Here is a 14614-nt window from a genome sequence, read left to right as displayed (position 1 = left end):
TTTGTGACAGGAGCCTAACCATGAAAGCCCAAACTCGTTTCCAGTGATCAGAGTGAAGGTAGCGTTGTTTCCCTCACTCTCAGGGTCTCGCGTTATTTTGCAGTTATGCCTTTGTGAAAATAGCAGTTGCATATTTTTTTACCAGACTTTTAGCTGTGGACTATTTTTTTCATTATGATTTAATATCAGATTGTTTCTTTTCCTCACTCGGTGTCTCCTTGCTGTCTCCGTCTGTTGTGTTCCTGTCGGAGAGCAGCGTTAATTAAACGCTCGTCTCACGACGGGCCTGACCTTATCGCGTAAGGAGGCAGAGAAGAACTGGAAATCTCCCGAGAGATTTGCAGAAGGAAACGCTCAAGCTCCCAATTATCTCTTCTTCTCGCGTTCAGATGGGACTGCTTTTATTTTTTTTCATTTTATGCAAATAGAACTCACCGAATAATAGAATGCACAGAAAGTAGAATCCGTGCGCCTCAAGAGAAGGTCCTGTCTGCATAAGGCCTCATTTGATAGAATCCTAACAAACCTGTGGTGTCAGCATGTGAGATATTGTGCGTGCTACTCGGGTCACATGAAGGGTCATGCCCGGATTGGGGGAGCATGACGTGGAAGGAGAAGTGCAGAGCTGCACTTTGCACATTCAAAATCGGATTTTAAGTATAAGACGGGGATTTTGTTTATGATGTTTCCACTGAACATCCAGGCAACAAAAAGAAAAGTTTAAAATCGGCGAACGCCACACAGTCAGGGAAGGATGCTGCAAAACGGCTGAAAGTGATCTGGAGTGGAGGCATATTGCTGGCACTTGAAGTATGCCCGAATATTTTATTCCCATCTGTCCCTCTCATGGCTTTCAGGTCAGATGAGGACAGGTTGGTTTGAATTCCTCTTAATTTAATGCCCGGGGATGCCGGCGTCAGATGGCAGGGCCGGCTGCAAAGATGTTCTTTTAATGAGCAGTGGAATAAAACTCGCCATCATTAGTGGACGGCTGAGCCAGAAGAGAAGGATAGGCTGGATCAAGACTACAGTACGAGTCTCTGCACCCGCAGCTTTGCTTCCACTCAGCTGGAATGAAAACTGTTGTCTGCAGTGTCTTACTAAGCAACGATTGTTCTTCACACAGCGGCTCTTTGTGTGCAGAGCGTGTCCTTGGTTCTGTTTGACTCAAACTCGACATGTAGTGACCTTCTAACGCTTGCTGCATGAAGTATTTTTCTACACTGCTGTGTTTTTTTCCTTATGTCGAGGTAACAGCAAGGATAGCTTCTAATATTAATGGGAGGTGCCAAGGTTGACGTTGGAAATGAGTTTCATGAGTTAATTTCATTACCAAAACATGAAGATGTGAAAGAAAAAAAGAAAAGAGAGGCATATTTATTTTGTAATTTTGCACATTGTGTTTTGGAAGTTGTTGTGAATGTTAAATGCAACTTGTGACACACCATTCTGTCGAAGAGGATTGTGTCAAGTTGGCTGTGTTGCACAAAATGTGATAAATAGCAGCATGGTAGCCAAAAGCATGCAAAGGCCGACGCCACAGATTCAATATTTATAACCTCCTAATGCACCAATTTAATATGAATTACTTGTATTAACTTGTTATTTGCTAACCTAGTCATCAAACTTCTCTGTCACTGTAAGGTCGCGTTTCAGTTTGGATCTCTATTTGCATGTTAGACCACGCTTTGTGCACACAATATTCCTTTGCTAACCTAACAGAGAAATAACATGCCAGTGGATTGTTTCACATTTCAGTCGCAATGAGTTGAAATAAAACTTTGTACTTCAACCTGTTTTCATCGTTTGTGATATTTCTTTGCGGCTCACCTCTCACAGGCCAGTGAGAAGAGGCCAAGTGCAGGACGCACCAGCGCTGTTGCTGAAGTGTGGTCGCCAAAACCCGCATATTTAGTGCATGTCTTTGTCCTGCGAAGGCATTACAAAAGAAAATGTTCCCTCAGCTGATGCAGCTGTTTTTCTCTTTTTGATCTGATCCTTCAGATTTCCCTCGTAAACATTGATGAGAGGGCAACACCTAATTTTCAGACAATAGCTCTTGTTGTTATAATACATTGCTGACAGCATGACAAAAAGCACCCAAATAGGACACGCACACAAATCCAGCCGAAGGGCAACTTGCACAAGGGCCAGGTATGTGTCGCGTGTAAGTCGCCATGTTGGGAACAGTCTGTTTGTTGTTCACGTGGTGAACGGGATAAACATGAAGCTCTTTTTTTTTTCCACCGCTTGAGTGGCATATTGGAATATTCTCACTTCATGTAAATAAAAATACACTATTTTGATGGAACTCGGTGACACATTGCTGAAACACAACTGAATTAACAGCACAAAGATCACAAGTCAAAATGCTTTCAGGCTTTTGTGTGTTGTCTTCTATAAATTATTCAGAGGCAACGAATGCAAGTTTTCTGGCAGTCTCCTTTTGGGAAACCCTGTATCTGGTAGAAACGACCTGTTGAGGGACGTAATCTGAAATTAAAAGCGTTATATTCCTGGCATGGAAATAACATCTCGGATAAAAGACGATTCCAACTGAGCTTTTTCATTTCTCGTGCTTCCAGGTGGCAAATAAAAAATTACCATCCCAGGAGAGACAGATAAAAAAAAAGGCTTTTAGAGACGGATATAAAACACAAATAACTCTTAGTTTGCATTTATCAATCAAATATCAAGGCAGCCTTCAGTCAGACAGAGTAGAGAGTGAACCGAGGTGGAGAGATAACAATGGTGTGATTGATAGTCTCCACTGTTCTTTTTCTTCCTCTATTATCGATGTGAGCAGCGTTGCTCTTGTGCGTCTTGAAGAGTCGCCAAACTGCACCAACAAGAGACGCGCCCGGATAAGAGCGTGGCCTTCATAAATGTCACAGAGGTAGAAAACGTCACGAGGAAGAAATCAGAAAACAAAGTAAGCGTGATGACGATGATGAATATATTTATTAGATAGAATGTTAGAGTACAAGTACAGTCACACAGTAGCATGTATTACAGTACAAGTACACTCAAACATCCTGTCTAAGAGGAGCATTTCAAAAAAGCCCTTGCGGTCTTGTTTCCGTTGAAAGTCCTTAGTGCATAAATCATCCACACTTAACAATACAAATTTAACAATACAAATAACAATAAAACCAATATTAAATTACTCAATTGATGCAAAATAACAATAAAATAACCCAGATTGGCGACAAATAGCTTTTAGATTACCCAGTTATTGTTACAGTGCAGTAAATAAAAGAGAAATGCTGCGCTTACTTTGAAGATCCAGCGTCTGCATTTTTACCTCTAAATGTTTGTGTTTTCCCTTTTCTGTTCCTGCATCCACTGAGCAAAGCTTCCATCCCACCGTTGCAAGACTCTGCATTTATTATTATAATCTTTGCTGCGCTCATGATGTTAGAAATCTCAGACAGACAGAGATATGGTAGCTTTAAGAGTTTTTGACACACCAGAGGAATTAAGAGGACAAGCGCAGCTAATGGTGCCGGGACAAGTGAGTAATCTTTAAGCCTTTCCATGTGGACTAAAAAAAGAAAACAAATATATATATAGTACAGACAAGTAAAATTCAGTCTTCAGTCAAACTTAGTGAAAACACTGTGCTCAGAATACACAGTTTTTCTGTGTGCAGCCATTGTGTATTGAGCTCATAATGTTTCCCTTCTGAGATGCCTTTCTGGGTTGTCACCATTAAGGAAGTCAGTCAGCTGATGAAGTGTCACCCTGCACTGTTCTTCCCCCAAAACAAACAGACACTGTTGTGATCCTTGCAAGCAAGACAGTAAACAGTTCCTCCGCCTCCGCCTCCACCCAGACCGGTTTGAGACCAGAAAAGCCACGCATCTCTGCTTGTCATATCAGCCTCGCTCATATGACAAGCAGTCCTTTATCTACTTCCTCCACTCGGTCCAACCGGGCTTACTGGTCTGTCAGTTTCCACACACAGACACGTGCCTGTCAAATGCAGACAAGGCTGACTGACGCCTGCGGTAAAACTTGGGGAGTTTTAAAAGCTCTGTCATGGAACCCCGTTCAGTCATCAAAAGGGGACTAAAACGAGCCCCGAATAAGGAAACGCATTTTGAAACAGCATGGCTTGTTTTATCTCAGCAGCAAATATAATCAATCGTTTTTCCAAAGCTTTTCAAGATGCCCCGCGGTGTTTGTTCAGTCGGTGCCATTGAGGAGAAGAACTGCTCTCGTGTTTGCGAGCCCGTCGTAGATGCAGAGAGGTTTTCAGAAAGACCCGCTGGCTCGGACACGATTTCATGGACAGGCAGAGACAGAATGTCTGATCTTTGACCTTTGGACTTCTGACATATTGACAGTGTGTAAACACCCTCTCGTCCAGAGGATATGTTTCTGCTGTCCCCTGATGTTTGTCTTCTGGTTTCTGTTTTTAAAATGAAACAGAGAACTGTGATACATGTTCAAGCGGCATGTTTATAATATGTGCCTTCATTATTAGTGATCTTGTGTGTGTGTTGCCCATGGCAACGCATTGGTTTTCTGTTTGTAGTCTGATCTTTACCCTGACACGTGTCATTCCCTCCTCTGTGGCGCCACCTAGTGTTTGTCTTACTATAATGTAATTCTGCTGATAACCGCTAGAGATCACAAACAGTCTGCGCTGGAAATATCCTCGCAAAACATTCCTCAGAATAAATGCATAAATGCATAAATAAGTTGTATTTATTTATTTCGTTTTTACATATCTCACAATATTTATTTGTTTATTATTTATATCTAAATGGTCTCCAGATGGCATGCATGAGGTTTTTCTCGTTGCTTCCCACCTGGCTGGATGAGATCCAGGCCGGAAGCCCAGGATTACACCTGTGTGTTTGATGGAGAGTGGATTGTGATGCAAGCTTAAGGTCCAGCTGCTTCAATAAGTGATGTTTTATTTAGACCTGAACTGACAGCTAAAGATTTTTTGAGTTTTTCTACACAGTGAAAATTCAGGTTATTGGCAGATCAGAATCATTTTTGTTTCGTCTGATTGTGTGAATTCCTGTTCCTGTTTCAGACTGCATATGGCCAAATAAAACAGACATGCAGACCAATGAGTAGAAACTCATTAACATGAAACAGATGACTGTCTTTGGACAGTTTGAGAAATGAAAGACATTTTAAAGAGACTCTATTTTTTTCATGAGCTGTAAATAGATGTAAAAAGAAAGCTATGTAATGCATAGCTTGTTGTTTTGCTCACTCATATCACAGCGAACCATCTACAGAACCACCTGCAGAAAATTCTAATTCTGCTTTCCAAATTTTCCAAATTTTCCTTGTGCATTATTCTTTTATTTTGACAGCAGAGAGAACGTTGTTAGTGAGAAAACAGCGTTGCAGAGAAATGGATTTGTGTTTACGTTTAACCTCATTTGCAGTGATGTGCAGCAACTGGACTCGGTGCTGTCCCTGCTAACAGGAGAAGAAGACAGATCGGTGGCGGGTTAACTGACTGGAACGTTCTTCTGTCGAGCAGAACGCCTTCTCCCTGCATTAATTCAATCTCACAGGCAGAATATCAAATCTCTTTTGAGAATGGCTGGTGTTGCACAAATGAATAAGACTTGATACACACGCACACACACACACACACACACACACGCACACGCGCACACACGGAATCTGCCACGGGGTTCCAGCTCCTGTTTCACTGAGTGTGAAACACAATCAACAGCAGGACGGAAAGGCCATTTCAGGCTTCAGTGACAAGAACACGTGTCTGTGTCTTTCAGTGTCAGTCTTCTTTAGAGGTTGATGTAGCAGTTATAGTGTGTGTGTGTGTGTGTGTGTGTGTATTAAGGGGACATGTTCCTGGTCAGGTCTGAGTCACATTATTTTACTGGATAAGGGCAGGAGGAAGACTCACCGGACACCGGACCAGCCTTCCTGCCACGTTAATGCAAATATTACTTTAAGTACGCTCGGCTTGTTTGTCTGAGGAAGCGAACATAAACACAAGCACGTGTCGCCCGGAGATGACGTATAGCGTCATGAGAGCGTGTGGTCAATTCAATGCAGGGTCCATAAAGATAACTTCTGAACGATGATGCAGTAAAAACATCTTCAGGACAACTGATTCTGTGTGTGTGTGTACTTGTGTGTGTGTGTGTGTGTGTACTTGTGTTTAACTGAGTTCGAGGATCCAGTTCCAATCCCGGATTAAAGATCATCTGTTTGTGTTTATCTCATAGTGGACTATCTGGGAGGCGAGAGAGGGCTTTGACCCAGTTAGACACACACCTACACACACACACACATGCAGCACAGTAATGTAACCCCCCCCCCCTCGCTCAGAATGGCACGGATACCAAAGCACTGCAGTGTAATGTAATTAAGGAATATCAGAAGGAAATTCACGTTGAGTTTGTTGTGGAGGCACCATTGATACACACATGGGCGCTAGCATCACGCTAGCATTCAGATCCATTTACTGCACGAGTTTGCAAAAGAATATGAACTTCATCACAAGATTCATGGGGAGGCATGACATTAGATCATCCTCACTTTCCGGCTGTCACTGAATGTCCCCGAAGGCCGAATCTGAAGGAAATGAAGCATCAAAGAAGCCTCTGGAAGGTCTTCAAACCTTAAAGCAAAAGTCCAGTTGCTTCAGACTCAATCTCCAAGGATTACCATGACCTGGATGAGAGTCTGGACTGCTGGAGGTGCAGGTTGGGAAGTCCTCAGGGCTTGCTGCAGCTCTGATTGTCTAAACAGCAGAGAGACCTTTCACTCCGTCCTCATTATGGCTGATTTAAGTTTGAATTTGTTTTTTTGTGTGTATTTAAAAACTGAGGGCTGAACCAGTATCAGCAAGAGTTTGTTCTTCACGCGCTCCTAGTGAAATGATGTAGTCTTACAGAGAGACCTCTGTGGATGGAAAGAAAACACGAAAGAAACAGAGACTCAGAGGCCGATGCAGCAGAGGGGGTCAGGAGGAAGGGGACGGATGGAGAGCAAGGCTTAGAGACACTACAAACAGACGCGCCCCAGACTGGCCTTGTTTCCCCATGTTAGTGCAGTGGACTTGCATTCCTCTTCTCCTCTGTCATCCTTTGGTATTCTTTCAACCACTTACATTAAGAACCTCTTCTGTCTCCGATGCTGCTTTTTCTTCCTCAAATCTAAGAGTCTTTTCCGTTAGTCCTACAATGAACCCCGCTGAAGATGCAGAAAGGTTGACGTTGGTCAGATTAAGAAGTTAAAAGTTACGTTTCTGTTTTCTTCTTTGGCTCAGGGATGAATCACAATCTCATGAGTCCACGTCTTCCTGGAGGGGCTTGAGCCTGACGCCTCACTGTCTCCCTGCTTTGTCAATAAAGAAAAACAAAAAAAACACACACACACACATCCTTGTTCTGAATCAAACAAAGACACCATGCATGACTCACAGTCCAAGGACCCTGCACTGGCAAACAACTCCAGCTCAGACATACTGAAACATTAGCCAGGATGACACTATTAATGAATGTCTCTTTGTGTGCTCGCCAGCCCCTACCTTGTCTCTGGAGACCGTCGCACTGTTCGCATCACCCCAGCCAACTCCAGCATCTCCATAGCTGCTCTGTTAAACCCATGTTTTAGTTCCATCGGCTAGCTTATCGCACAATAAGAAATAAAAGGAATCCATTGTCTTAATGCACGATGCATTCCTAAGTATGCTGCAGCCATCGAGAGCTTCTGGCCATCCATGCATGCACGTGGTGTCTGTTTGTGTACGTTTGTGTTTGTGGTTGTAAATGCTGAATTGTGTAAATGCAATTCTACTCGATATATAACCTCTGATGTCTTGTGAGGAAATCAAACTTATAAGGACTTTGCTGGGCTTAAATTCTTTATGTCCAAATATGTCCAGGGCAGTTTCCTTTCTTGTTACTGTGACATTTACTCACTGCGTCTCCCAGATCAATAATGCAGGATTATAATTGCTCCCTTTGAAGTGGCTGTTTAAATAATCAAAGGAGGATTGCTCTTGGCATCCCATTCTCAGCTCAGTGAGAAATGAGCTGCTTGGGGGGGCGCGCGGGGGGGGGGGGCTCATTCTAGAGAGGCTGAGGTAGCATTAGCTGCTGGAGGCAGTTAGCTGTAATCTGTTGGCCTGGAAATCTTCTGTGAATACATTTACATTGCAAAGGGGTGAAGGACACCTCTTTAATATATACAGTATAAATGCAGAATAGAAGGTTCATGTGTTGATTCAAAGTGAAAACGTTGACTAAACCTATAAAACCTCATTAGACTATGTTTTTGTCTTAGATCTGATATATTTATATTAAAATTAAAGCTACACTTGAAATGATGTTGGTTTACGTCACTTGCAGTCTGTGAACTAGAAGAAATGCATCACCAAACTATAGAAGACCTTAAAGTTCCTTTCCAAGAAATCTACTGATGGCGTTTAGAACAAAATAAAATTACATGCGAGCAAATTATTAATGAAAAGAGATTGGTTTTCTTACAAAATAATGCTTTTAATTTGATTTCTAACATCAGTTGCCAGTGAGCAACTTTGCCTCAGCACATGAGGACAGACATTGTAAAGACGGGAAAACAAAAATATCAGAAACGTCCCTTAATTAGGGAAGAAAAATCTGATGTCTGTGTTTAGAACAGTTCATACTGTCATTCTTAAAGCATGCAATGGTTTAAAATCTGCACTTTGTTCATATTAATATTCTCTTTGCTGAATTTGGTTGGTTCAGGGTTCATCTGCAGAGCCAAAGCAACAACACACGGTTGAGTATATGGAACAATAATTAGAATGTATAAAAGTGGATAAGCACTTAAAGGGAAGATCAAAGTGAGGCTGGCAAATGAATAAATTATCCATGTGGTTATTGTCGTTGCGTGCGCTGCCGTGCTGCTAATGAGCATGTGCAGAAGAGAGGGATCCAGTAATCGTCTTCATTGAGTGGCTTATGAGCTCCCTCAGCCCAGGCTGCAGCAGCATTCACTGCATTCGACAGAAGCCGAGCCCTCGTGCTTCTTTACGCCACCAACGCTGACGGCAAAGAGATGAGAGGAGCTGAGCAACGACAGAACCGAAACGGGGAGGAAGCTGTGTCTGTGAAATCATATCAGTGTTGCGGGCTGCCAAAACCCAGAATGAACCGTGGAGAAGATTTAAAGGAGGAAAGAGCTGTGACCGGCAAGGGCAGAGTCCGAGTGTGAAGCCAATACATGAGTGAAACAACTGCAGATGAAGATTATTAGATGAAGTGGGATTAGGGAGTCGATAAAGAGCAAAGGAGGTCTACAATCAGGAGGTACAAATGAGCAGGAGAAGAAATAGGGAGCACAGAGAGCTGTTTCATCCTTAGCATTGTGCACCAGTATAGGAGGGGAGGGCAGGAGGAGTTCAGCAGTGAAGGCGAGGCCCTGAACAGTCTTCTCCTCAGGCAGGAAGGCCCGCTGTACCTTCCTGAGATGAGGAGGTGCTGTCGGGGGCCGTGGGGTCAGATAAACAGCTACGCAATGATTGTTAATTACGACGACATAAATGTCTCCAGATTCAAGCGGCAGGTGTTTCTGGTTTTATATAATGGTGTTATGTAAGAGTGCAGATAATTGTTACCACACATGTGATAAAAATGTAATTCTCCATTGCACAAATATCTCCCTTTTAATTAGCTCTTTCCGACACGCCTGCATTAAGCTCTTGAGCAAATTGATCCTTGCATTCCTCTTGCAATTGTGTAATTCATCCAGCCATTCAGCTCTGCTTTTCATGGATGCATCAGACAGGTGTGCCCGTTTATTGTGGTTGAAGATCCCATATTGCGTTTCCGGGGTGAACAGGAGGCCGGTGGGCGGGAAATCTTTCAACCTGGGACTTAAAGGCGGGACAGAGCCGATGAGGAAGTCTCCTGCAAACAGCTGGCGATCCTGGTTTGCATGTCACACTTTATTCATTGATCACAAGTCCTTTAATTTCTGTTAAAATATTCTTATCGGAACATTTTCTTGTTTGGACTGTGTAAAACGACGGCGTTGCTGCATGTAAATGAAGGGACGCCAATACCTGTGCATTGAAAAGCCAGAAATGAGCCCAACATGGAGTACACATTGTTTCTGATTAGGGTCGGGACCCTCCGAGGGATCCCAACTTCAGCCTGAGAAAGTTTCACAATATTGAAAGTGTAAAAATAAATGTGAGAAATAACTTTAAAATATCTTTAACTTTTAATTAAATTAACTTGGAAAACAAATAGAAAGGAAATATATGGCATAAACTCAGAATATTCAACAGTTGCAGAAGGGGGGGGGGGGGGGGGGTCTAATGTATGGGGCCCCAGAGGGACCACATGGGATGTTCCTCAGCATCAATTTTAAACAGATGGTTGCAGCCCCCCCCCCCCCCCCCGTGCCATCGCTTCACGGTCCTCAATCCGGAGCAGAGTCAGCCCGCCTCGCAGAGGAGCCGTCCGGGCTCTGCCGGTGCGTAAACCGAACACACACACCGCGGGTCTCCCGAGCCGCCCGACGCTCGGACGTGTTTGGGAGAAGCAGCAAAACGGTGACAACGGGAAGAAGAAGAAGAAAACACCGGAAAGGAGAGGACATGTTTGTTGGTTGGTTGCTGTTTTCAGAAAAAGTTTCGTGACGGATACTTTAAAGCTGCAGGAAATACGAGCGTCTGTCCGGAACATCTGGCTCGAGGTGAGAGAATGACGCGGCGCGTTGGTCGGAAAGGCGCATCCCGCGTTGTCTTCATCAGCTGGTGAAGCGAAGTCAGCGGCTGTTTCTGATGCGTTCCTTAAACACCAACAAAGAAAGCTGCGTTTGGTGTGCGTGACCAATCTGCGTGATCGATCAGTTACTCAGAGTTGAGATTACGTCATGCGTAAACTGTAATTTATCCATAATTGAGTGCTGCGATTTAGTTTTCCAACCAGTTTTTTTTCAGTTTTCTGAACCTCAGCTGTTTTTACACACAGACTTGTGTGTGTGTGTGTGTCTGTGAGAGAGAGAGAGAGAGAGAGCGAGAGAGGGAGAGAGAGAGAGAGAGAGAGAGCTCTGTTATCTCCATCCAGCTGTTTCAGAGAATGAGTTTGCTCCTCTGAGCTCTCCTTCCCTCCTTCCCTCTTGATATTTGTGGCTGAGGGGATTAAAGAAAATGTGAGGGTGAAAGCGTATCATGTTTATGCTCCCAGTTCAAAGTAGGATTAGTTAGTGGTTGGACTGGAAAAAACCAGGGACCATAAATAATCCCTGCAGGAGCAGATATACAGTACATATAAGATGTACAGTGTCACGCTGAATGTGCTGTGATGGCGTATGCAGCGCTCCTTTTCTCTGCTCCTCTTTGGCATCTTTTTTCTATTAAGCCATCCTCCTGTCATCTCCATTCATCTTCTCGTGGAGTCGGAACTGGAACGCCAGCCGGAGGCGCAGGCGCAGGCGCAGCCGGAGTACATCTGAGGACGCCGAGACATTAAAGATGCGTTCAGAATGTAGTTCATGCGTCTTAATTTGCTCATTAGACGGTCGCAGCTGGAAACGGCACGTAGACGTGCGCGTTTAGACGTGCACACATGAGTGCGTCTGTGCACCGTTGCATAACAAATGAAAGAAGAATCCCAACGTGGCGCCGTGTGCAGGGGATCTGACATTACACTGCTGCAGAGAGCGACATCCGATCCAAACCCGCAGATGCTTCTTCCATCTGGGAATCGACATCATGATGGAACGCCATTTCATATTGCTGCAGCGATGATGATGATGATGACGATGATGATTGCTGGAGGATGTGATTAAAAGCATGCATGGGATATTTGAGTCATCCATCATTATGCAACATAGTCTGCACCATGTGTTGGTGCCACGTAGGAGCTTCAAAGGCACTTGAGGCAACGGAGCTCTCGGAGGAGCTCGACACATCCTGCGTGTTTGTTGTTGTGTCATTTCTCCCTCTGAAGGTTCACGTCAGTCGACCGGGTCTGACTCTGTGATGCGCTGCTGCTTATTTGTCACCTTTGTGGTTCCACTAGGAAAGTTCTTTTGGTGCAGTGTTGGTTCTGAGATCCGGTTTGTTTGGATTCCGGTTCTTCTCAGATGTGATGTTTTTAACAGCGGGTGTGTCATTGAGATTTCCATCACAGCTTCTCACTGTCAGCCCATTAAAGCAGGACAAGAGCAGGAGCGCAGCAGGGGAGAGGCAAGCTGTCAGCCAGTATCAGCACACACACACACACACACACACAGACACGCTGTGGATGGGAAACTGTAATTAGCAGCTCTCTGGGTTTGATGTGACTTTACTATTCCTGCTCTTAACAGCCCAAAACTCAAAAGATTAGCAGCAGCCTCACTCATACCTTTGCTTGAAGTCATTTAGCTAATTATTATTATTATTATTATTATTATTATTATATGGCAAATTAAATGTTTCCCCCAACTGTAGATTGGGAAGAATCTGATGCAGTCTTTGACATTAATCTACATTTCAGCAGTATTTGGGGACCCAGGCGTTGTTCAAACCCATTTACACCGATGCTTCATAGCTTTCAAGGAAATTGTTTTTGGACCAACATGATGTTTTTTTTTTTTTGATTCCCAGTACATTCGTTTATTCAGTCTGAAATTACTTCCTGTTTAAAACGGCATGAAATACGATTAAACATCAGTAAGAATTAGTTTTTTTTTTTCTCATCATATTAAAAATATCTTATTTTTGCTAGCTGCGCTGTCGGCTTTATCTTCACGATCCACCTAACAACAACTTTAAAGTTTCAAATGAAACTTTAAAGTTTCAAATGAAACTTTAAAGTGCATCAAATAATCTGCAACTAATAATTAGGTATTTAAGGACACCTCAGGTCATCGCCCAGTTAAACCAGTGAGAGATTCAGTGGTGATATACTGGATGAAACGCCCAATTGCTTCAAACGTGTGGTGACTTTTACCGCCATTTGAATGCATACATACAGTAAACAGTGCAGCAATGCTTCCTTTACTACAATGCCTTTTTATTGAGTAAAATAATATTTAAAAAAAAATGTTTTACATGAAAACTTTACAGAAATTGCAAAACTTCCCTGCATCAAAGACTTTTTGCAGTTCAGAGCGTGGATGCTAAAAGCTAATTTGGCTTCACTGGCCGGTTTTTCCTCTCAGAATAAATGAAGAGTTTACACTCTTCAATTTTGAAATTTTTAAGAATGAGGCTGCGTCAGATACAACCTAATTTGTGGATCGCATGGATTCAGTGCTTTTAATGAATTATCATGAGATCCACAGAGATTCTCCTTCATTTCATTAATTTTATGGTTATTTAGGTGATCCTCTTCTCACTCAAGAGTACCAGCAAGGATTTTATACAGAAATCAGTTTCCTCTCCAGATTGAATAATAACAAATATGATAACAATGAATTTGCATCGCTAACAAGTCAAAAATCAAAATGTAACTTTGTCCTGTACCGTTTAGCCTGCAGAACTAAACCTTTCCCGTAGCCTCGGCTCATCTAAGACGTCTAGCATGGTGAACGGTACAGCCGCTAAAGATCAGCACGTTTAGGAATGCTTACTGTGGGTTGTGGTTGAGCTTAAAACACGCAGACGATGTCTGGCGGAACATGTGCCCTGCCTATTCATCAGCTCTAATGTGTGGCTGTACAGGCTTCTATAGACCACTTCCTGGAGAGTCCAGGACCTGTTCCGTCATCGAGCCGTCATCGTGACGCTGTCCTCTATCTCAGCCTGTCATTACCCCCCCCCCCCCCCCCCCCCCCCCCTTTGACTTTTACAGACTTTGAATGCGGCCATAAAATTGCCTCTTGAGCTTCCACCCCGCCTGATTACGATCACGCTCGCATGCAACGTGGAAATATTGTCGGAAAATATGCTTCCTTTGTGCGAGTAGATTGCGTCTGAATTACATTTCCGTTCGGATTTGACAGCTGAGATAGCAGGCAGAGACAGTTTGAAAGACGATGCAGAATCAATGCAGAGTGGCCTGAGTCGGTGTAGAATGGGCCGCGGTGGGCAGATCTCAGATCACATTAGAACCAGCAGAACTGTCGCCATGCCAACTGCTCCAAGTATCCAACAACGGACTCTGGTTCCTCAACACTCATCAAAATACAGTCGAGGAACTTGTCCTCTCCTGTTTGAGGTCCGGCCCGCATGTTGGAACGCAGAGGCAGAAGCAGCTGTGCGTGCAGAACATCATCACTTTGCATCCAGCCCTCCTTTTCCTCCTGTCTTTCCTGCTCCGAGAAGGTAAAGTGGCCTCGTATGTCACAAAGCCTCACTTCAACGCCGTCACGCAGCTGATGTACGAGGACCGGCATGGCCAGTGCTGAAACAGCAGACCACACACACACACACACACACACACGCAGGCATGAAAAGAAGATTGATGGATGACATGAGTATCGGGTCCAGAATAAGGGTTCACTGCCCGGGAGCAGATGAGCAGCGAGGAGGCCGAAGCTGTGATTGGCTGGAGTTGATCTGCACCAATTGGATGTATTTATTTTGGGGCCGCATGCGAGAAACAAACAAAAAATAGATTACTTTTCTTCTCCTAGCCTGAAATAAGAGAAACGTTCTGTCAGAGTCAAGCTATTAATGCGA

Source organism: Brachionichthys hirsutus, chromosome 7, assembly GCF_040956055.1.
Source record: "Brachionichthys hirsutus isolate HB-005 chromosome 7, CSIRO-AGI_Bhir_v1, whole genome shotgun sequence".
Lineage (NCBI taxonomy): Eukaryota > Metazoa > Chordata > Actinopteri > Lophiiformes > Brachionichthyidae > Brachionichthys > Brachionichthys hirsutus.
This window is presented reverse-complemented; position numbering follows the sequence as displayed.